This window comes from Carcharodon carcharias, chromosome 10 (assembly GCF_017639515.1).
Source record: "Carcharodon carcharias isolate sCarCar2 chromosome 10, sCarCar2.pri, whole genome shotgun sequence".
Classification (NCBI taxonomy): Eukaryota; Metazoa; Chordata; class Chondrichthyes; order Lamniformes; family Lamnidae; genus Carcharodon; species Carcharodon carcharias.
In genome coordinates, this window is record NC_054476.1 from 116809595 (window position 1) to 116834552 (window position 24958).

A 24958-nucleotide genomic window follows, 5' to 3' on the forward strand; every position below is an offset into this window, starting at 1 on the left:
ATCTAGCCACCATGTCCCCTTGACATTGAACATCATTATCATTGCTGAATCCCCCACTATCAATATACTTGGTGAGGTGGGGGGGGGGCGGGGGGGTGGCGGCAACATTGATGAGAAACTGAACTGGACCAGCTACTAAATACTGTGGCTGCAAAAGCAGTGAGAAGTAGCCTCTTGACTCCCCAAAGCTTGTCCATCATATCCACAAGGCACAATCCTTGAGTGTAGTGGGAAACTCTCCATTTGACTGGATCAGTGCATCTGTGCAGCTTCAACAATACTCAAGTTTGATACTATACATGACAAAACAGCCCACTTCATTGGCACCTATCTGCCATCTTAAAAAGTCATTCCCTCTGTAACTGATGCACTGTGGCGGCTGTGTGTCCAATCTATAAGATGCACTGCAGCAACTCGCTGAGGCTCCTTTGAAAGCACCTTTCAAACCTGTGACCCCTACCTAGAAGGACAAGGGCAGCATGGGAGCACCACCACCTGCAAGTTCCCCTCCAATTTACTCACTATCCTGACTTAGAGAAATAGCAATGCTCTTTCATCATCACTGGGTCAAAATCCTGGAACTCCTTCCCCAGCAGCGCTTTGTGTATACCTAGACCAAGTGAACTGCAGCAGTTTTGGGAGACACCTCACCACCAGGTTCTTGAGTGCAATTTTACTTGGATTACGTTGGATATGTGACAAAGAAACAGGCCATTCGGCCCAACCAGTCCATGCTGGTGTTTATGCTCCACTTAAGCCTCCTTCCATCTTTCTTCATCTAAATCTTCTATTGTAACTCTCTGTTCTCATCCTCATATGATTGTCTAGCTTCCCCTTAAATGCATCTGTCCAATTTACTTCAATCATTCCCCGCGGTGGCGTGTTCCACATTCTCACCATGCTTTGGGCAAAGAAGCTTCTTCTGAATTCCCTGTTGGATTTATTGGTGGCTATCTTACATTGATGGTCTCTAGTTATGTTCTTCCCCACTAGAGGAAACATTCTCCCTCTAACCATTCTATCAAAACTACCAGAACTACACACACTGCTCTTGAGTGTGGTATAACCAAGGTGCAATACAGGTTTAGCTTAACTTCCCTACTTTTCAATTCTATTCCTCTAGAAATAAAGCTTAGTTCTTGGTTTTTTTTTTGTGTGGCTTTGCTAATCTGTGGCACAACTTTTAATGATTGGTGCATTTGTAACCTGAGGTCCCTCTGTTCCTCTATCCACCTGGACTTGCACCTTCCAAGTATTAAGTAACCTCTTCCTATCAAAATGTTATCTCTCATTTATCTGTGTTGAACTTTGCTTGTCAGTTGTTAGGGGTGGGCAATAAATTCTGGCCTTGTCATCAACGTTTATATCATATGGTTAAATAAGAGAGAAAAACATATTGGCTGTTTTTGTCTACTGCTGTTGAATAGAATGCCAGCACTGTTCAATCTGACATGTAAAGATTGTTCATCTGGTCTGGGAGATTGCTGCCTTTGGAACTATACCCCAGAGTTAGAGAGGAGTGAAAATTGATAGAAAATGAAAAGAGGAAAATTAAAACCTTTGGCCAAGAATATTCAGGGTGGCTCCCACTCCTCCACTAACTTCACAAGTGCTGCAGGAACAGATTTTTTGGTGGCGGAAGAGGAACAGCTCAGTGGAAAATCCCGGCCTTTATTTTTCTGACATTGGAAAGAGTTTGAAGAAGATGAGAAAATTTGCAATTAAAAAACAAAAAGGTGGCAGTTGAATATCACCTCATTTCTATAGCTGATTAGTGTGTCGGTGCCACATGACTGCAAAATCTTCCACCATTGGCCCTGGTAATCGCTTTTGCTTTGCTGCTCCCTGGTACTAGCTTCTCATTCATCACTGCTTCTGTCATCCAGTGGCCATATTTAATCCCATGTTTGGTGTTGGCCATCTCCCTATTCAGGCATGCATACTGCAGTGAGACCTACTCACTACAGATGTCACAGAGGAGGGGTATTTGAGATATACTAGGGCAGTTGGGAGGCAGAAATAACGGTAAAAGGAGCAGGGAATGACAAAAGAGAAGATTAAATTAATTGAATGAAAGCAAAAAACCAAGGCCAGGATTTTCCAGCCCTGTCGCAGATGGAACCTACCACAGGCGAGGCAGCCCCCAGCCAAAAGTCCATTGACTTGCGGCAGGACTGGAAGATCCCAGCAGCAGGCGGGTGCGGAAAATTCTGCCCCAATTTAAAAAAAGATCAATAATGGATTAATCCCAAAAAAGATACAAACTGTGCAAAGAAACAGGAATCAAAGTGTGTTTATATTTAGTAATAGCAGCACTGTATGATATTTAATGACTCATGTGTGTGGTTTTAAGTCAGGTATCCATTCTAAGAAGGATCTAGAATCACAACAAGGCCTCACTTCCATCTTAGGGAGCCTCACTGTTGTTTATATTGTGTTTAATTGTATGGAACTGGTGAGCATTAACTGGGGATTCAGTTGTGCTCTTATAAATAGGGCTGAATTGAAACTGGTGGTTGACTTAGGCAAATTATAAAGATTAGCTCCAGTTCTATCCTTCACCACCAGACATTCTGAAATATAATACTTCCATTACGGGGCACCACCCTCCCTCAAATTCATTGCATTAAACCGAGATTGCATCATCTCCATTGCAGGGGAGTTCACCTCTGAGACTGACTGCACTGTGATAATGAACTTGAGTAAAGGCAGTTATAAGAAAAGAATGGTAGTTAGAGGGAGAGAAATTAAGTAGCAACTTAATGCCATTATTAGTGAGAAAGTGAGCTCTGTTGGTGGCTTTGCTTCAGATTTCACATACTGATTCCTTCACAAACCAGGGCAGCTCATTGAATTCGTCAGTGAGTTAGAGTTGACAAGAGGATTATTATAGACCTTGGCTTTTCAAAGGTCAGTTTCAGTTTTGACGTCACTAAATTACACATGTAAATTGTGCTATGATCCCAGCTGGTAATACTGGACGCATACAAATTCAGAAAGATAAAACAATTTACCATACCTATCTTATACTCTAATATTCAGGTAAATATGTGGTACATATGAACCAACTGGCAAACTGGTCAAACACGCCGCACTCCAAAGTAAATGGCAGATGTGACAAAAGCAGATTTTGTGGATTTCTCGACAACCCACCCCGGGTGCTTGTTGCACTGATAACCAACCAATCTCACTGAAACTCTTTTTTTCTCAAGGGTTTTCAATCTCCACATTCAAAGAACTTGTCTTGGGATTTTCTCAAAGTTGTTCTCACTCTGATAGCTTCAACAAGAATCCACCTCCAGGGTTTCAAACTCACTTTCTGAGGCTCCCTTCCCCTGGAGCTCCGCATACACTCAAGCTTCACCTTCCAAGCACAATTTCAGATCTTCACCCATGCCAATCAGAACACCACTGCTGCAAAGGCCTGCAATAAGGACACATCTTTGGCTGCCTGCTCGGATCCTCAGGGCTTCTCTTGAGCCCACTTTGCTTCAAGCCTGCTCCACACTGCTCTCTCTCTAATTCGGAGCCTATTGCCCTGCCCCTTTCTCTCAACTTTACGTAACAGGATTTGTTTCTGATCTCTGTCCATGTCTCGTACCTGGGCCTGTCTCCTGGGATCTCTCTCTGTCCCACTCCCCTGTTTGGGACCTTCTCCCTGTCCCTCCACACCTGTGTCCTGCTCCCTGGAACACACTGTCCGCAATGGCGCTCCTCTTCAGGTCACTTGACCTGCAGTTTCATGCTGTTTTGCTTCTGTCCAGTGCATGTGCGCAGGGACAATTCCAGGCTGAAGAACTTAAAACAAAAGACTTAAACTGTGTGTGTGTGGCCACTTCCTGGCCACTACATGCATGAAAATGAACTCTGCATGTGCAGCCATTTCCTGACCAGCATATGCGCAGGAGGCCTGAGGCCTGCTGTGAACTGTGGTTCCTGGCCTCCGAACTTCCAATCTCTGACTGCCGATTAAGGGAAGTATCAGAGTTCATCACAATTGTTTAGATGGATTTAGCACACCATACGTCTAACAGATAGGTCACCTTATCATAATACTTAGTGTAGAGCTAATCATAAAATTTACTGTAACGTCTCTGGAGCAGGTGTTGTGCTTTTGGTTGCCTGAAGGTTAATAGTATTCCGGTGAGATTGGCAGTCAAGTCCTGTTTTTTATGTTGCTGCAGGAACCGAGGTATTCTGATGGATACCCGAAATCAGGGCATGCTGCTTTTCACACTTCTGTTTGTTGCCAATCTCAATTGAGCCCATTCCAAGTCTAGTAGCGACGGAAATCTGGATTTTGCATTCCCCTCTTAAAAAATGTTTGGGACCATGAAAACTTTTGAGGAAGAAAGATTATGGTCAGAAACCCATGCCACTCAACTTATCATGAATTTGTTGCTTGTCGCACTCACATTTTTAGTGAGATGTTGAAGAAATGGCTGTTGGGTTTTCTTGAGTTAATTACTTGGTGTGAAGCATACACAACATGATCAAGTATGTCTAATAGGTGGATATTCATTTACCAAATCAGGCAGCAGAAGACATTCTGTGAATCATTGTTAAACTATAGTTCAGTACAAATACCAATTTCCACTCTTCCCTTCTGGATCCTTTTCCTGTCCAGAAGCAAAAACCCCCCTACTAGGGAAAAACCTAGCTCTTCACTACAGGTTTATTGATCTAGGGATCAATTTAGTGAACCTTCACTGTACCGCCTCAAATGCAAAAATATCCCTTCTTAAATGTGGAGACCAAAACTGCACACAGTATTTCAGATGAGGTCTCACCAAAACCCTGTACAATTGTAACATCTTTATTCTTGAACTCTGATACCCTTTTAATAAAGGCCAACATGCTGCACCTGCATATTAACTTTCTATGTTCCTTGTACAAGCAAACCTAAACCTCTTTGAATATCAACACTTAACAAGTTTCACATCTTTTTTAAAAAAAAAATCTGCTTTTCTATTATGCCCAGAGTGAATAACTGCACTTACCCTATGTTGTACTCCATCTGTGATCTTGTTGCCTGCTCACTTAACCTGCATATACCTCTTGCAGTTTCTCTATATTCTCCCCACAGCTTAGCTTCCCACCTAGCTTGTTGACATCAGCAAACTTTGATACATTACATTAATGACTAGATGGAGACTCAGAGAGTAGATTGTAAATAGCTGAGGCCCAGCACTGATCCTTGCAGCACTCCACTATTCACTTCGCGTCAAATTGAAAAAGCCCTATTTATGCCCACTGCTTTCTCTCTGGTAACCAATCCTCTATCCATGCCAAAATATTACCCTCAACTCCATGAGCGATTATATTGCTAATTAACCTTTTATGTGGCACCTTATCTAATACCTTTTGGAAATCCAGGCATTCTACACCTGCTGGTTCCCCTTTTCCTACCCTATCAGTTATGTCCTCAAAAAACTCTAATAAATTTGTCAAACAGGATTTCTCTTCAGCAAATTATGTTGACTTGTTCTAATCATGCCATGCTTTTCTAAGTGTATTGTTAAGACTTCCTTAAAAATAGATTCCAGCATTTTCTCAAAAACTGATGTTAGGATTACTTCCACCCTTTTATACAAGTATGCCCTTTCTCTTTTGTTCTCTTTCCCTTGCCTCTCTTTCTTTATCCTCCTCTCTTGCCTGAAATTCCAGTTCCAGCTTCCTTTCTTTCTCCTGCCTTTCCACTTGCTCACTTTGAAAGGCCCTTTCCTTTTTCTGCCCTTTCCTTTTCTGCTGGCTTTAGCTCAAGTTTTTTCATTTCCTTTGCTTGATTAAGTTCAAGCTTCTTCATTTCTAACTGAAGTCTCACTACCTCCAGCTGTGACTCACTAGTGTCAGGTATCACTTCCAACTTTACATGCTGTGCTATACCTTCAGTTATATCTGTTTTCTTCACCCCTGCAGATACCCCCAATTGTAATTTATCTGTCAATTCCAGTAAATTAATTTTGGTTATCTTTTGTAAACCAGCCAAAGTTAAAACTTCAACTCCCAGACAAGACTTAGCAACTGCCAAAGCCATATTGCAGTCGCACCACTTCAAAAAAAAACCCACACGCTGGCTCCTGAATTCAAAGTGCTTCTCCTGCTCGTAACCTTAAGATTCATAAACTCCAACCCAATCAAGGAATTTCAAATATATTCCACAAAGAGCCTCAACTTTGTTATAGCACACCCGATGGTAAATGCTAAGCTGCTCAAACCCCAAAGGGAAACTTGAAACAACTGCCACAACTGTTTTGCAACTTGCATAAATTTTGAGATGTGTGCCTTGAATTCAGTAGTAATAAGACCACCAAGTCTTATAGGTTACTTACAAAACTAAATTTAACCTTTATTAATAGAAGAAATGATTTTAAATACATACATTGATCTACAAACTACTACTATGATAACTTCTAACTCCCCTAATTAATCTAACTCCCAGTTACACTTCGTTAAGGCAACAGTAAGAGACACAGATTTTAAAAGACCCAGGCAAAGTGACACGCAATATCCTGAACCAGTTGAATTCAAAATGAGCTTCTTAACTTCAATCCTTTGTAGACAGCAGCTTGAGTGTGGACGCTGGAGGGTTTCACACTTGTAAGATCTTAAATGCCTATCCTTACAACCTTCACTCCTTTATACATGTTTTCCCTTTTGATGGCAAATTCCCATTGTTTCACTATGTCTCTGGGCTTTACCTCTCTGATAATAAAAATCTCTCGTAGTATTAGTTTTACCAGTAATCTTTGGGAAAAATAAACACACTGTTTCTTAATTTCACCTGGCTAGGTAACACGTTTCACCCGTCCTTTGAAAACAATCTAGTCTTGTTAATTTAAAAATGCAAATGTTCGCTTTACATGATATCTACCTACTTAATATTTCAAACCTAGCTTATCTTCTAATACTTCAAAGCCTTCAGACCAGCTGCCTTTAATTCCGTTAAATCACACACACAGACATAGACACAAACCCCACTATTACTCTACTTAACAATAAATTCCAATAGCATTATGACAATTATTATATCTTCCTGACAGGATCACTTTTGGAACCCTAGGGTGTAGGCCATCAGGTCCTGGGGATTTGTCGGATTTTAGCCCCTTAAGTCTCTTCAGTACTTTTTCTCTGATGTTAATTTCCTCACTTTTTAGCCCCTGGGCTACCATCTATATCTGGTATGAAACTTGTCTGTCTTTACATTAGGAGACGAAATATTTGGTCAAGGCCTCCGCCATCACGATTCTCCATGATAATTTCTCCTGCCTCTGCTTCTAAGGGACCAATGTTTACTTCAGTTAATCTTTTCCTTTTTATATACTTATAGAAGTTCTTGCAACCTGTTTTTATAATTCTGGCTAGTTTGCTCTCGTTCTATTTTTTCCCCTTTTATCAAGTTTTTGGTGGCCCTCTGCTGATTTCTAAAACACTCCCAATCTTTAGGCTTGCTCCTGTGTTTTACAACATTGTAAGTCTCTTCTTTTAGTCTAAAACCGCTCTTTACTTCCTGAGTGAGCCATGGATGGGCCTTGCTGAGTTTTTTGTTTTTCAATGAAATGTATTTTTGTTGAACATTTTGAATCATTTCTTTAAATGTTTCCCACTGTTCTTTTACCTCCATACCTTTTAATCTATTTATCCAATTGACTTTAGCCGGTTCTCACCTCATATCTATGAAATTGGCTTTGTTTGAATTTAAGTTTCTTGTTTGTGATTAGAATATGTCACTTTCAAACTTTACTTGGAGTTTGATGGTATATGATCACTGTTTCCAAGTGGATCTTTTAGTAAGACGTTACTAATTAACCCTGTTTCATTACACAATATTAGATCTAAGATAGCTTTATCTCTATCGGTTTCACAACATACTGCTCCAAGAAACTGTCACAAACATTCTACAAACTCATTTTCGAGATCACTGTTGCAATTTTATTGCCCCAATCTATATAAAGATTAAAATACAATTATTACATTTCCTTTGTTACAAGCTCCAATAATTTCTTCTTTAATGCTCTGCCCAATGATATAGCTACTGTTTGGTAGCCTATCAGTTATTCCCATCAATATTTCCTAACTCTTGCTATTCCTATTTTCCACCCATACTGATTCTACTACAGGACCTTCTGAGGCCAGATCCTTTCTCATTAATATCCTTATGTCAACCTTTGCTATCAGGTCTATCCCTCCTGCTTTGCTATTGTGTCTGTCTTTATTGTGTATCCGGAATATTTATTTCCCAACCCTGCCCACCTTATAAGCATGTCTCTGTAATGGTGATTAGGTCTAAATCATTTTTCTCTTTGTGCCACTAATTCATCCATCTTATTGCAGATGCTTATTGTATTCAGATAAAGAAATTTGAATTTCTTTTTTTTAAACTTCTATTCCCTGTGATGACCTTGTTTGCTGATGTACAATTTTTGTTAAACATTCTGTCCTTTCCTATCTCCACTCTACTTGTCTGTACCCACATTGCTGTACTGTTCAGATGCCTCAACCTTATTTTTTGGATTTCTAAATCTCGCTTCACCTGAACACTTCCCCGCCCTTGTCATCTGTTAGCTTAAAGCCCTGTCCATAGCCCTAGTTGTACGATTAGTCAGGACACTGGTTTCAGCTCAGTTCAAGTGGAACCCATCCCAGTGGAAAAGCTCTCTTTTCCCTAAGTACTGGTGCCATTGCCTCATGAATCTAAACACCTTCTTTCCACACCACTCTTTGAGCCATGCTTTTAATTCTCTAATCTGCTTTGACATATTACTCAGGTAACAATCCAGAGATTATTACTTTTGTTCTGCATTTTAATTTGGACTCCTCAAATTCTCTTAGTTAGAACCAGGAATGATGTTTTACTATGTCACTGGTTCCCACGTGAACTGGATCCTCCCCTTCACATTCCAAGACCCTCTACAGCCGCAAGGAGATGTCCTTAACATTCGGCTAGCAACACAACCTTCGGAGCTCCCGGTCGTGGTTGCAGAGAACAGTATTTATCCCTCTGACTATGCTGTCTCCTGTCACTGCCACATTCCTCTATGCTCCCTCCATGGTAAAGGATGTCATTCAAGTGATGCCATGGCCAGTCCACTCACCCACCTTGCATCCACACAGGTAGCAAGCACCTCATACCTGTTGGACAAGATCAGGGGCTGAGGCTCCTTCATCACTACATGCTGGTTTCCCACACCTGCCTGACTTGCAGTCACACCCTTCTGTCCCTGACCATCGACCAACTCTAAACCTCTGGCTAACTAAGTGGTGTGACTGCCTCCTGGAACAAAGTGCCCCAATTATTCTTCCCCCTCCCTGATTCCCCACAATGTCTGCAACTCAGATTCCAGCTCAGCAACTCTAAGCCCAAGTTGTCCAAGCTGCAGACACTTACTACAGATGTGATTGTCCGGCATTGCTGTGCATTCCACAGATTCCCATGTGCTGCAGCCATGGCATACCACCAGCCCTGCCATTTCTACCCAATCTAATTTACACCGGTAAGTAATAGAAAATTGTACTCACCTAAATTGAAGACAAAGGAAGAAACCTTGCCGACTACTGGCGGCTGAAAAAAAAGTAGAAAAAGGAGCACTTCCTTGCCCCTGAGCACCAGATTCTCTTGTGAACCAAATTCCCAATGACACACTCTGTCTACATCTCCCTCCGGCGCAGATTCCTCTCTGTGCATCTCCTTACTCCATAATGAGGCCAATAAGGCAGAGATAGTTCTGACATAAACCAAGTTATGTTCCCAAAGGAGAAAAAGTGGGACATTCAAAGCTATAGCTCCCTGGATAACAAAGATGAAAATAAAACAGGGGAAGTTCATCAGAAGAAAACCTTTCAGAGACAGTGTGTGCAGGGATAAATTAGAAAAAAATAGAAGAAGAGCAAAGGGAAAATGAGAAAAGGTAGCAGGTGACATTGAAAGGAACACAAAAACTTACATTAAGCGCATAAAAAGTAAAATGATAGTTAAAGGAATTGTGAGGTCAATTAGGGGCAAAGAAGCAAATCTGCTTGTGGTGATAGAGTGCGACTTGGGTTATTAAATAAGTACTTCGGTGCAGATGGTGGCAGAGGATGAAGCTCACGTCACAGTAGAGGCGGAGGGAATAGAGATATTGTAAAGGATAAAAATAAATAGAAAGGAGGTGCTAAATAGGTTGACATCACTCAATGCTAACAATTTATCCAGTCCCAGATGGCATGCATCCTATGTTTCTGAGAGAAGGTAGGGTGGAGATAGTAGAAGCTCTGACCACAATCTTTGTCTTCCTTGGAAATGGGTGTGATGCTAGAGGACTGTTACATCCCTATTCAAGAAAGAGGAGAGAGAAACTTGAAATACAATACTTGGAAAGGTGGGACGTGCAGATTCCATTTATAATTTTGAAAGGTTTTTGGACATGTACTGAAAAAGGACGGGTTTGCAGGGCTATGGGGGGAAAAAGCTGAGCTACAGAACTGGCCCATTTCAAAGAGCCTGCACAGGCACAATGGGCTGAATGGCTCCCTTCTGTGCCATAAAATTCCATAATTTTTGACCCATCTTAGTCCACCCATCCGAAGAAATACTCTTGTAGTATCTGATTTGTCCATTAATGATTTTGGGCAATATTTTTCCTGCTTCATCCAGAAGCCTGTTCCAGGTATTGATCACTGTGTGAAAAAATCCTACCTAGTTATCAGCCCTAATTTTGTCTTTTATTAGTTTCAACCAGTAGCCCTTGTCCAACTCATAATCAAAGTCTCTGTGATAATTTCTGTCAGAGCTTCCAAGTGCCACTTGCAAGAATCCTAGAACCCTTCCAACTTCAGAGCTTCCCATTTCCCAGTTCTAACTTATTTTTCCTCCCATGTGCCAGCTTATTTATAGGTGCTCACTTCAGCATATCAACTCCATACCTCTCTTCCTCTGGGCAGTAGTTTCCACTTGCAGTGCCTCTCGGCTACTGCACTGGCCCTCGTGCAATTTGGCGTTATCCCGACTTGCTCCCATTCCACTTTCCCTCTCTGTTGTCGATGTTGCTGCATCTCCCCCCACCTCCACCTGCCTTTCAGGAGACAGAAATGAATTATATAAGTAAAAGAATGTGTGTGACACTTGTACCTGGACTGAGATTCCATGTAACAAATTAGAAAGTAGAAAAGAAGCAGAGGCACAGTTAGAGAGAATTGTTTTTTTTGTCTGTGAGAAACACCAATAGAGACTGGCTAGTGATATACCCTAGTGAGGAACAAATGCTTTGTGTTTAACTGGTTTATCAAACAGAGCCTGTATTGACCAATCATTTAATCATGCAGCCTGCAGAGCAGAACACCCACGTATATCCTATTATCGAAAGTATCACAGTTTGTTTTTTAAATCATTCTTCTGCTGGGGGAAACTTTAATGGTAACACGCAGGAAGTTTCAGCCGTTGACCATATAATTGTTGTCAACAGTGGTCAGTATGAAGTAGAATTTCTTTTGTAATTTCTACACCATTGATATGGTGTATGACTTCTCCAATAGTCATTTTGTATTTCTCTCCCCTTTGTCTGTTTATTTGTGGTCTAAAAGAAGCTTATTCCAGACAGCAAAACCACAAGCAGATATGTAATTGAGCAACTCCAGCCAGCCTTCCCACTTACCTGGCCAATGCTTAGTTTCACTCGTGGTTTCGCTAATATTAGGGATTCACTGGGTGGGTAATTGTAGTTGTTGACCCACCACCTGTAGCCTTATGCAGTTAACTATACTGTCCCACTTACTGTTGAGTAATACCTAGACTGAGCAGGAGAAGCCTGGGCCATGCACATTGGATGTGAGATATTTTAAATTGTAGATATGGCATCAATCTCTTACTTGATATATCACTTAAACCTATGGAACAACAATTTGTTAGAGTCTCAAGGCTGCTGTTCTACTTTGGCACACTTGTGCTGTAAGACATAACCTACCCCTGACAGTTTACTTTACTGCTCAGACATGAGTATTATGAGAAATAACGAGACAACACTCAAATTAAACGCTAATATTTTTACTAAGTTTGAAAATTCAGTGCACCCATCGCAATATACCAATTAGCAATACACCCGTTAGTCACAGATATGTTACCAGGAATCGTATATGTGATCACTTAAACAGCATTTAGACAGAAGCCTTCTTAGACAGCACCTTCCAAACCCATAATCACAACCATCTAGAAAGACAAGGGCAGCAGACACATGGAAACACCACCACCTGGGAGTTCCCCTTCAAGCAACTCACCTTCCTGGCTTGGAAATATGTTGCCGTTCCTTCACTGTTGTTGGATCAAATCCTGGAGCTCCCTCCCGAAAAGCACTGTGGGTGTACCTACACCACATGGACTGCAGAGGTTCAGGAAGGCAGCTCACCACTACCTTCTCAAGGGCAATTAGGGATGGGCAATAAATGCTGGCCTAGTCAGTGATGCCCACATTCCATGAATGAATAAAAAATAACACCGAGTGGTCAACCTCCTGCTGATTGTACCTCCTAGCAGCTGACCAAGTTACCTGACTTCAGCATTGAATCACCTTTGTTCTGATCTTTAGACCCTTCTTACTAAGGTAGCCAAGATATTTCATTGACCAGATTTACTGTCCTATCAGGATCCATCTTAAGCTACAGTTGTCCAATGAGATGTCTAATGCTTTGTTCAAACTGATATTCGAGATCCCATTGACAATGAGCATATGTTTAGACCCCCTTCAGTAATTTTCCATCCTCGTGGCTGTTACATATGCTTTCAAGATTTTTAAAAATCCTCCTTTCCTGGTCTCACACATACATTGTATGACCATAGGACAGTTAAACAATCCAAATCTCTTAAGTTGCTGACATTTTACACACTGTTGCTTGGTGAATGCAAGACAGAATTGATCTGATAAAGAATATAAACTCAACATGTCTCCTGGCTTCTCAGCATTTCAAAAGGAGATATTGTCAATCAATGTCAGTTTGTCTCTGCCTCTCTCTGTCAGCTTCTCTCTCTCAGCCTTCAAAACACCTAACACCCTTTAGACCAACCAAATTATTGTTTTTTTTAAGAAATACAAACCCTTATCTTTATGTTCCCAGACAGGATACTAAAACTTTTCCAAAGTTCTAATTTGGCATCAAAGCAAAGCATATCTTTAAAGAATGTCTGTTTATTGGTCACAGCCTAAGTTATGACTTTTACCCTTTTAGCTAAAGATTCCTGAAGGAGTTTTACCAGTAACTGGTGACTGTGTGAAAGCTATCCTGCAGCTGTGTGCAGCAATATTTCATTTAAACTATCGATGTTCCCCTTTGGTTGAAAAGCTTCCAGAAATCTCAACCACAAATTTCAATTAAAGTACAGTTAGGTTAATCAAAAACATTACAGCATACATACTTGATGTGATACATTTTATATCGAAGATATGTCACTCAAACTTATGGAACAATAATTTATTAGACCCTCAAAGCTGTTTGGCATACTTGTTTGGCGTATTATGTACCTTCTGATAAATTGTATTCTTTGTTCCGTTGCTTCATGCACAAACTTAATGTAGACTTCTGTCCACTGACATTGATAGCAACAGCAAGAATAATCTTCTCTCATAGTTTCAGGACAGCCTGCAATAGTTACTGGCCAATGTTTGCTTTTTAAATCTTATGTAGGCCAGCAGAAATCTTCAGTCATTCATTTAAAGATTTACTTAAAAGTTTCCATTAAGTTGTGTTGTTCTTTTTCACATTTCACCTGAAATCAGCCCAAATCAATACAAAAGATCAAGGAATTTCAAGTGCAAATTTCATTCAGCACAAATCATGTCTCCACAATCTTCTATCAGGTTCACAAAACGTTCTGCTAGAAGTTGACCCCACTCTCAAAACTGGCCACACCCCAACCTGAATTAATCATCATTGGGAGTTTATGCTAATGGTGTTTGTTTGCTAACCTTCGAGGAGACTCTTAATTTTAAGATAAAAGCAAAAAACTGTGGATGCTGGAAATCCAAAACAAAAATGAAAATACCTGGAAAAACAGGTCTGGCAGCATCTGCAGAGAGGAACACAGTTAACGTTTCAAGTCCGAATGACCCTGTTTTCTCTTAAAATTAAGTTCTTTCAAGTGCAAGGATACCAGTTTTTTTTTAAATTCACTAAACACTGATTAGTGTACAGAAATTTAACAGTAAGTGGTTTTGGACAATTTTTTAAGTCACTTTCAGATATTTAAAACCAGGTTACTCTGAGGTGGTGGACTAGACACGATAATAAAAATGCATATTTTTGTGATAAGGCCATTTTCAACTGTACTATTGTTACATATAAATTGTACTATGTTACCCCACACAAATATATCAAGGATATTTTTTAATGTAAAATTTAAGGAAATACCCTACATTCTAAAACATTGCCCGATTGAGCTGGTTCATAGGAGATTTTACATTCAGCAATATGCAAATGAGTGAGCAGAAACTTAAACAAAGAAAAAGCACTGCTGAAAAATAGTGCAATTTTTGCCCAGATTTCACCCAAAGAGGAAATTCTTGACCTAAATTTAGTTGCAGCTTGAAGCTTGGTTTGTGCTCATTGAACTAATTTGAAAATTAACAAGGTTGGAATGCAAAAGGAAGGAAGTGATGTTTCACTTGGGCAGACCCAAGGACGATTTGGGAAGGATACTTTGACCTTGGAGGAGGCGCAGCAAAGGTTCAGCAGCATGATACCAGGGATGGAAGGGTTAAGTTATCAGGACAAATTGCAAACTTGCATTGTATTTCCTAGAATTTAGAAAGCTGTGAGGGATGTAATCAAGGTACTTAAAATGATAAAGGAATTCAATAGGATAGATTAAAGAGAAGCTATTTCCTCTGATGGGGGGAGTCCGGAACAAGAGGGCACAATGACTGTTAAAACCTGACAATTGAGTGAAATGAGGAAGCATTTTTTCACACATCAAGACAGTATAAATTATATTCAATACAAATAATAGTGATATTTTGCACTTTAAAAGTAAAAATAATTTGGGATGCAGGAGTGAGATGGAACTTGATGACTAGGAAAGCTGAAAGAGACCTAGGGACTTTGGTCAGTGATGATAAGCAATCGAACATAGTTTTGGTAGTTCAGTTGAATTCAAGTCCCCAGAAATTGTTCTGAAATTATACGATGCTCCAGAGCTTATGTGATCCTTGGCATATTTAGGCTCTAGAGGAAGGCTAATTATAGCTATTTGGCAATGAGTGGGGCGATTGGTGTAAAGTTAACTGAAACAAATCGGTATCAGTTATTATTTCATGGTATTCTGGGATTCTTACTTGTGTTCTTGAACATGTATTCTGCGACTTCCTCTATTTATAATTAGGCTCATTGGTGTATGGCGGACTGTTATATTTTTGTTACATGGAATTGGTGAATTTACTGTAGCTCTTCCTGATGTGTTTGGAGATTGTAGTCCATGATACCATCCATTCCGTGACCATGAGAAACCAGTTGATAGATTGGGTCTTTTCAGCCTTGACAAGAGTTGCCTCAGAGTGACCTTACGGAGGTGTATTACTTTTAGATGTACAAAGGGTGCAGAACGGTCAACGGATTTTCCGCTCTAAAGGGCAAGTTTAGGACAGGTTTGAGAAGTATTTCTTTATACAGACTGGTTAGCAGCTGGAAGGAACATGTATTTGAGGCCAAGCCACTGAACTAATGGCAGTTGAAGGGGTTTTGGGAGAATGAGTTAAAACTGGTCTCCTTCATCCAGAGTTATCTGTGACTTGCAGAGAAAGACACTCAGTCAGAATACTCTTAGCTGTGTACTCATCATAATAAGACAGGTGGAAATTATATCCATTGTGTAATTCAGCAGTTCTATAGACCATACTATGAGACTTTTGATGGCTAAAACAATTGTAAAAAATGTACATAACGTTAAGGATTGAGTGCTTGGCTTAAGCCCTATAAACATGCTTATTTTGGCAGAGCTTTCTCTATTAATTGTGGTTGCTTGGATTATTTGTGTATTGTAGCTTGAATGTTTCACTTCCTACTTACTGATTTGGTAAAATGCATTGTCTCTTTCTTTGTCTTATGGCTCTAACATTGCTTTTTTTTCTCCTTTCCTCTGTTCCTTCCTTGCTCATAACTAACATATTACTTCTATGAATTGAGATGGGAGACGCAGAACGGGTAATGCACTTCAGTCTGTTACATCAGTGCTTTCCACCTCTGTTGCCATTCATTATTTCAGCAAAGCTGTACGAGTCTGTCTCTTTAGTCACGTTGAGCCCATTCAGATTTTTTTTTCTAATTTGCATTTTCTATTTTTCTCATTGATTCATGCTGCATTATGATACTGATTGTCCCGACATCCAAATGTTAACCGTGCGTTATTAAGGTGTCGTTTGCTGGAACCTCACAGCCTAGGCCAATCAGCCCTTGAGCATATTTCACCATTCAACTAGATCATGACTGATCTGTATCTTAATTCCATTTACCCTCCTAGGTTCTGTTATCCTTGTCTTTTGCCTGACAAAAATCTATCAATCGTAGTTTTTAAATTTTTAATTGACCTTCAGCCTCAGCTACATTTTGGGACAAGAGTTCCCGATTTCCACTACCATTTGCATGTGGTAGTGCCTCCTAATATCACCACTGGACAGCCTAGTTCTAATTATTTTTAAGGTGATGATCACTTATTCTGGACTTTTCCATCAGAAAGACTGGTTTCTGCCTATCAACCCCTTTAATTATCTGAAGCTCCTCCATTACATTACCCCTTAATCTTCTATATATGATGGGAATACGAGCCTAGTCTATGCAACCCATCCTCATAATTTAATCCTTTATTCTTCTCTTGTCCTCATTCAACGTCTATGAATTTAACACACATCACTGGATAAGGATCAAGATTGGAACCCAGGTTTGTTTTTTTCTGTCTCTAGCCTGAAAGATATTGACAACAGTTGTAGCTCCAACAGTACTGCTAGCCTGGCTAGGACCAGCCAACTTGATGCAGGCTACATATTGAATCCATAGGAATATTTAATTGATTTAAAAAGAATGCCTGTTTATAGATGTCAGTAGATGGCACAGTATGCTGCATGTGGTTTTCATCCACTATACTATGCAGTTGGATGTTTTGAGGGAAGCATAATACCCTGAAGTTTACTTGTCTGGCCCCATTTTCATGGCTAATCTCACATTTGTCCAGTAAAGTACTAATACGTTTTCGTGTACCACACTCTAGATTGCTTGTTTGATTTAAATAACAAGTATTTGTGTAATGCTCCTTGTACATAAATTTATTTCTATATTCAGAGAAAGTTTCCCTGCAGTAGCGAATCTGCATTTGAACACTAATTCTAGTGAAACTGAAGGGAGATGAGCCTTGATAAGTCCCACTCTTTTATTACATTTAAATTACGCTGCAAATAATTATTTTAAGGAGTTATAAATAAAGGTAGCTGATAGGGTAGATCAACATTCTTTCACCTTTGACGCCTAACTTTGCATGCAGCCACAGTTGATAAATTTGTGCATGTGTTACCTTTTCCTGTCTCCACCTCCCACTTCCTCAGTCAATTTCCCCTCTCTAGCTCCTCTTTTCTGTTTCTGTTTTCCCCTGATCCTGCCTCTCCCAATCTTTTTTATTCTCATTTACATCACCCTTGAGAAATGCTGCACTGGTGCTATAGGAGATGCCATTATTTTAAAGGAGAGGTTATCTGGCATTTGATTCTTGATTATACTAATCTTATGGTGTCGCACTCAAGTGATATTCAAGAAGTATTTAAGTATAGGCCTGCTGATGCAGCCCTTCTCTTTACTGTGCCAGCAGTATCGCGAAATTGGCACTATTCTATATATCAGCACATTCCCCAGTTCTCCTCCACTATTTTATCATTTTCTAATAGCTCTGTTTTCAAGCTTTGTCATGCCAACTGCATAGTGATGTGGAAAATTGTCTGTTGTATTTTAATTGAAGTGCAGAAATGTGTTTGTAGGGAGATGAAGCAGTAGAAACAAACTAATGGCCACTGAAAAGTAACAAGACCTGAATTCAGATCCATGGGAAAAATATGGGTTACAGAATAGCCTGCCTCAAACTAAACAATCAATTAATAAACTGATTTTAATCCATGTAAATTTATTGGAACATTTTTAATGTAGTTCTAATCTGTGAGACATGCTTTGGCTGGCTGTAGTTTGAAAGGATGTAGAGCAGCATATGTATCAGTGTGGGACCTCTGTCATCTAGATATCAGTATTAAACTTGATGTGTCTCCTGGGCTCTAATGTAGTAAGTGCTGTGTACTGCTTGTTCATACTTAACCTTTGACTTTTCATACAGCATCAAAAAGTGCATTACTCTTTGAAGCTGTGAAGCTTATTCCCAGTTCCTTCAAGAACTCCAATAAATTGCAGCTTACGCCATAAATACAATTGCCAAATGAAGTGTAAGCTAGTCATTTTCTGATGAATTTGGGAGTGCACCAGGTTGGTGGATGTGATTACATTTCTTGGGTGCTACAGGCATGAATACTTAATGATGTGCATAGTGTTGATATCTTAAAAAACTCTGCTTATTCTAATTGTCCAAAAAAGTGCACCTGTATCCATATGTAGTGAAACCCGAATTAGTCTGTTCCAATTCTTGGGTATCCTGGTTACAGAGTGTTTCATATTTTGAAAAGTAAGATACAAGAACTCCTGGCTCTCCATTATAGCATCCTGTTGCATTCTGAACATTAGAACTATGTTACTATACTGTAGGTCTCAGCTGCTGTGACTCTGATCTGCTGTTGAGTGGTTTAACATTTAAGGTTAATTTTGTCTATAGCCCCTTCCTCCATGCTGCTGTCACCTGTTGAGCTTGTGATGGTCCTACTCATTTTCCATCTTTATTTTGCTGCTCTGTGGGGTCCTGGTTAGCAGTTTAGTCCTTGGCTGAAATCTATTTCTTGCCTTGATCTTATGGCGACCTAAACTTGACCATGATTTTTCTCCCTCATGATTGATTCTGCACTACTCCTGGCTCTTCATTTCTACAGAGAGGACCTTGCGTAGGGTACCTCACATACTCAATTCTCTCGCTTCCCTCCTTTTCCCAGCCCATAAATCAAATTTCCCCTATCTCTGCTCATGCTCTCAGTTCAGTTTGGTCTTGAGACCCATCTCCTGTTATCACCAAACTAGCCCCCTATTAGCTCATAGTGTTAACAAAATGAATTGCTAGGGGACTTCGAGAGAGAGAGTTGGAGTAAAGGGCAGTTATTCAGAGTGGCAGAAGGTGGGAAGTGTAATTCCACAAGGATCAGCCCTAGGACCACTGCTATTCACAATTTAATGATTTGGACTTTGGAATCAAAAACTTTTTCTAATTTTGCGAATGACACCAATTTAGGGGGATAGTTGATACTGTTGAGGACTGCAACAAATTACAGAAGGATATTAATAAACTTGCAGAATGGGTAAATAGGCAAATGAAGTTCAACACAGATAAATGTGAGGTAGTACATCTTGTTAGGAAGAATAGGGAGGCCACTTATTATTTGAAAGGTGTGGATCTGGATGGGGTAGAGGAACAAAGGGATCTTGAGCATTGTAAACATTCCAACCCTTGAGAAACACACCCTTCACTCCACTGTCATTGCAAATGACCACTCCATCTCCAAGCCTCTTTCCTCTTCAAAGTTCTTGTCACCACCTAAACCCTTGTCTATCTTTCCCTCAGCAGGGGAACAGTTCCCCTGTATTGCTCCAAAAAGGTTTCTGTCCTGCCACAACACTAGAAAAGACCTCATCAAAGTATTAAAATGTGATCCTATGTGGTTGTGATTGTGGTAAGCTATCTCACATGCTTCCTGACTTGTCTGTAGCCTTTTTTATGTATGGTCCTAACTCTCTCTTCTGTCATCCAGCTGAGTTATCCTGCCCTTGCATGGTTCCATACTTACCTATCTAATCATAGTCAGAGAAATACCTGCCATGACTTCTCTTCCCACTCCCACGCTTTTAACTCCAGAGACATTCCCCTATGCCCCCCCCGCAAGGGTCTGTCCTTGCCGCCCCCTTTGATTTCTCATCTCTATGCTGCCTTTTGGCAACATCATCCATAAAAACATCGGATGTCACTTTTATGCTGTTGACAACTAGTTCTACCTCGACACTACCTCTCTTGACCCCTCCATTGCCTCTAATTAAACATTAGAAATACCAAAGCCATTGGCTTCATCCCTATTCCTTGCAAACTCCCTTCCCTACACATTGGCTTCATCCCTATTCCTTGCAAACTGCATGAGGCTGAATCAGGCCATTCACAAGTTTACTGTCCCATTTGACCTCTGAGCTTTTGACTGCATTTCTTCTCCATCAACAAGATTACCTACCTCCACCTCTGTAACATTGCCCTTCTCTGTTCCACCTCAGCTTATCTGCAGAAACCCTTATCCAAGTCTTTGTTACGTCTAGAATTAACTGTTCCATGCTCTCCTGGTTTCTTACCTTGCACCCTTCATAAACTTGTTGATCCAAATCTCTGAACATGTCATAATTTGCATGTCATAATTTGCACTGTCCTATTCACATATCACAGCTGTGCCCTCTGACTCACCTTGACTTTTAAAATTCTCATCCTTGTTTTCAGATGCCTTGATTGTCCCGCCTCTCTGTAACTCTGTAACCTGCTTCCAGTCCTATAATCTGCTGAGATATCTACCCCAACAATTCTGGTCTCTTGTGTATCCACTGTTTTAATTATTCCACCATTGGCAGCCATACTGGCTTGGCCCACAACTGGAATTTTCTCCCTATACCAGTCTGCCTTCTATGTCTCTCTTCCTTTAACTCTTTGTAAAACCACCCCTTGTCCAATCTTACCTGCCCTACTATCTCCCTATATCACTCCTGTGAAGCATCTTGGATCATTTTACCACTTTAAAAGTGCTATGTATGTACAAGCTGTTGTTGAATGGTGCTAATATTTTTATTGCTCTACTCCCAGTTAATAGATTCTATAGTTTTCAGTTATTGAATTGGTTGTAGAGATGAATGTGGCACAGCATGTGAGTAGAATGTCACTAAATTTCACTGTTGCAATACTAGTGCTATTTTGTGCAGATGTGTTATGTGGAAGAAGTCCACTACTTGTGAAATGAGACCCATATCTGATTTTTGCATACCTTACTGTCTAGCTCAGAGGCTAGAATTATCAGAGCAGGGTGGTATTGTAATGTGATAAATTTTGCCTTCCTGTTTGTTCCTGATGGATTGCTTTTTAATCCTGTTCATCCAATGAAGTGAATAGAACGATATGATACTATGTGGTTTGAATCACTTTTGATCAGATATGATCTTGTATCATTTCTGTATATCTCTGCTCCGTACCTAATAGCCTCTAACACTTTCTAGATTAGAGAAATTTATTACAATACAGTGCCTCAAATCTGAAAACCCGGCATTTTTAGAATGTGCTATGCATGAATTTTAATTGAGTAAAATAAAAAAAACTTACCTGGACAATTCGGCTAGTTGCTGCATTGGCACACTGCGCTCCAAGCGACCCTTCACCTCACCCAATCCACCCGACCCAAAATCCAGCAAGATCTGGAATCTGGCACTGCTTGAGGTTGCCAGTTTTGAGATACTGTACCTGCATTTGACATTTTAGACGCAAGCATAATATAGATCAGACATAGATCATCACTAGTGACACTGGGCCCAAAATTCATTTTTAACAATATCTTTTTTTCTGACAATGTGTTAACAAAATCTGAATCATTCACTTCTTATTTGAAATTCCATTAGATTGTTGAGTGCAGAGAAAACTAGTGCTTTCCTGTTTTTCCCTCAATTTTGGGCTCATTGTGTCTATGTATGTCACTGCAAACATCCCTGTTAAGATGCATTTGCATTTACACTTATACCATAACCATAGCAGTTTCACTTTGCTTCTGACTAATGTTGCAGTTGTAGTATGAATGCAGCCTGATTCTGGAGGTCATGGACTCACCAGAGAGCAAAACAAAATGAAGTAAGCCTATATAGATTTCAGGGAAAGTAGATAACACAAGGATGAAAGAAATAGAGGGATGTGGTGAGAAAAAGGTTTGTATGTAGCATAAACACCAACGTCAACCAGTTGGACTAAATGGCCTTTCTGTGCTGTAAATTCTGAGAGTTCCTGTAGAACCTAATTTCACTGGTTTCTCTTCAGAATCAGTTAGATTTCCATTTCATTGGAAAGACCGAAGCAGTTAATGCCCTGACAATGTGATTGAGGCATCTTATTTTGCTTGTTTAATACTATTGATAACAGCCAAATAATTGTTGCATTTTTTAAATTTTCATCACCTGTGTAGTATATTGCCTTTTGCTAAGCTTGTTAGGTCTTCAGTTTTGTTTCCCTAATTTTGTTCCCTCCACTCCTGAAGGTGCCAAGTCACAATAGCTTCCAATTTACTACTTTGTGTGTCAACGTTTAAGAAGTGAGCACACACAGTCGATCCTTTGAATTTAATGAATTAAATTTAGGCCTTTCCTAACATTGAGCTTTTTGAAATCTTTTTGTTCTGTTGTTCATTTCCCCTGAATGACTATAATTGTCTCAATGGTTCTGTTTAGCTCCATTTTCTGGTTTGCTGGAAGCGAGTACAGCTGGAATAATCAAGTCTAGTGATGGAAAGCAGATTGAGAAGCATGTTCCTGTATGCCTCAGCACCTTTACGCACTGTATCCACTTAGCCTTTATGAGACCTATTGGGATTGTTATGAAGCAGTTCATAAATGACTGGTCATGGGTAGCTTACAATTGGGATACATTTGTGCCTGACCAAACAATGCAACATCCTGCCTGTTGTACTGGGCACCCTGGGAAATGTAAATATCCTGCAGACTTCAGATGTAATGAAGGAATTCCACATGAATGTCTGATTTCATTGGCTCACTTTCTTGGAGATTAAATTTGAGATTATTTTTATATATGAAGTGCATCACTTTGGAATTTTGGTGCAGGCATTCGGTGAGCGTACAGCACCATATGGATACTATGCCAAAGTAACATATCCCTCTTCAATCTTGCCAAAGCAGTTGTTATAGAGATTGATTCTAGGCAGTTATTGTCAGTAAGCAACTCAGTTATGAAGGGCATCACAGGTGAAATTAGATCCTACCTTCACATTCAATGCACTTTCCAATAGGAGCCACTGAGTAGAAGCCAGTGAAATTTGAGAAACCTGGGGCAGAATTTTTTTATCCCGCGGTGGGCACGCGCCCGACTCGATTGGGAGTGCAATGATGTCAGGGCGAGCGTCCCAATGTCATCATGCACTCTTGCAATCTTTTGGTCAGTGGGTGTGCGTGAGAGGTGGCAGCATGCCTATTGACAATTAAGAGGCCTATTAAGGCCCTTAAGCAATTAATTAATTTGTATCTTTTGCTGCCTGCTCAACCATTTGGTGAGCTTGGCCTAAATAGCCAAGTGGTTATGGTACTGGGTTTGTAACCCCAAGATTGAGAGTTCAAATCTCATAATGGTAAACTATGAAATAATGTAACTTCATCTGAATAGGAACAGATGGAAACATGTTTGTACTTGAAAGAGTTACAATAACTCAACCATTTGGTTGGCAGGTGGACAAATAGGCCAAGTGGCCTTTGCATTTTTTGCGAAACCTCTTCCATGCCGGGATGAGGTTGCAACAATTAATTTTTAAAAAATGTTTGGGCAGGATTTTAATAAGCACGACGTGAAAGCGTGTGAGCCCTCTGTGCGGAGATTTTTCCCGGATTTTTAACACCTTTAATTTTTTCAAAAATCTTCAACTCCCTGAGGCAGCTCTGTGCCTTCAGGGAGCTTTCAGTGAGTGCACATGCGTGGGGGTGTGAAAAGCCTAATCCAAAGAGGTGGAGAGGTTTAGGGAGGGAATTCCAGGGCTTAGGACCCACCCAGCCAGCAGAAGACATAGCTGCCAGTAATGGGGTGAAGAAACGTTGGATGCGCTGGAGACCAGAAATGGAGGCACATGGCATTTTCAAAGGATTGGAGGCAGGAACAAGTTGCAGAGGTAGGGAGGGGTCAGACCATGTAGGAATTTGAACATAAGGATGTGAACTTATTCAAGGCATTGCTGGACCAATATAGGTCAGTGAGTGAATAAGACAAGTTAAGATTTTGGATGAGAATGACATTGATTGAGGTTGGAATATGGTAAGCCAGCCAGAAGACCATTGGAATAATTGAGCCTAGTGATAGAAAGCAGATTGAGAAGCCTGTTCCTGTATGGCTCAACACCACATGCTGTATCATTGAACCTTATGGGACTTATTGGGATTCTTCTAAAACATTTTACAAATGACTGGTCACAGGAAGTCTTATTTGGGATGCATTTGTACCCAACCAAACAGTGCAACTTTCTGCCTGTTTTGCTTAGCATCCTGAAAAATATAAATATCCTGCGGACTTCAGCTGTAATGATGGAATTCCACATGAATGTCCGATTTCATTGGCTCACTTTCTTGAGAATTAAATTTGGGATCATTGTCATACATGAAATGTGTCACTTTGGAATTTTGGTGCAGATGTGCTGTTAGCAATTTTCAAAGACTTGATGAGAGACTTGTAGAGACATCAGTTGCAGCAGAAGCTTCCAATGCACTACTATGTGTGTCAGTATTTAAGAAGTGAGCACACACAGTTGATCCATTGAATTCAGTGGATTAAGTTTAGACCTTTCCTAACATTGAGCTTTCTGAAATCTTTTAGTTCTGTTGTTCATTTCCCCCGAATGATGGTAATTGTCAATGGCTCTGTTCAGCTCTATTGTCTGGTTTGCTGAGAGTGAGCACAGCTGGAATCTAAGGATTGCTCACCGTCTCTTTCCTCTTTTGATTATTTCCTGCTTGGCTATCATTGACCGAAAGCTTCGCTTGCCTATGGAGACTGAACTAAATTGTTTGTGAACTGGAATTCTCCCTTTCAACC

The 24958-nt window shown here is 40.2% G+C and overlaps 1 protein-coding gene across 3 annotated transcripts in view; it reads left to right on the forward strand.

The window, feature by feature from the left end:
• The window catches only part of ap2b1 (adaptor related protein complex 2 subunit beta 1), a 325740-nt gene that overhangs the window by 141085 nt on the left and 159697 nt on the right, over positions 1–24958 (forward strand). The gene's annotated exons all lie outside the window — the stretch shown is intronic.